Below are 232 nucleotides of genomic sequence, written 5' to 3' on the forward strand. Positions count from 1 at the left end.
AGTTTGGTTGTTGAGGAGGGGAGAAAAGAAGGTGAGCGCAACGTTAACGATGTTGTCAGCCGGCGGTTTGTAGGTCAAGAAGGTTTTGTTCAGCCTGTGCTGGCCGTGTGCTCAGCGCTGTACGAAACGAGAGGAAAAGAAGCTGTCCTGGTTCCGTGGGTTTGCAATTGAAGTGGGACCAAACAGTTCTACCCCGGCGCCAGCGGCTGTCTGGGGGCCCCGGGTACGGCTC

This window comes from Apaloderma vittatum, unplaced genomic scaffold, assembly GCF_000703405.1.
Source record: "Apaloderma vittatum isolate BGI_N311 unplaced genomic scaffold, ASM70340v1 scaffold26815, whole genome shotgun sequence".
NCBI classification, from domain to species: domain Eukaryota; kingdom Metazoa; phylum Chordata; class Aves; order Trogoniformes; family Trogonidae; genus Apaloderma; species Apaloderma vittatum.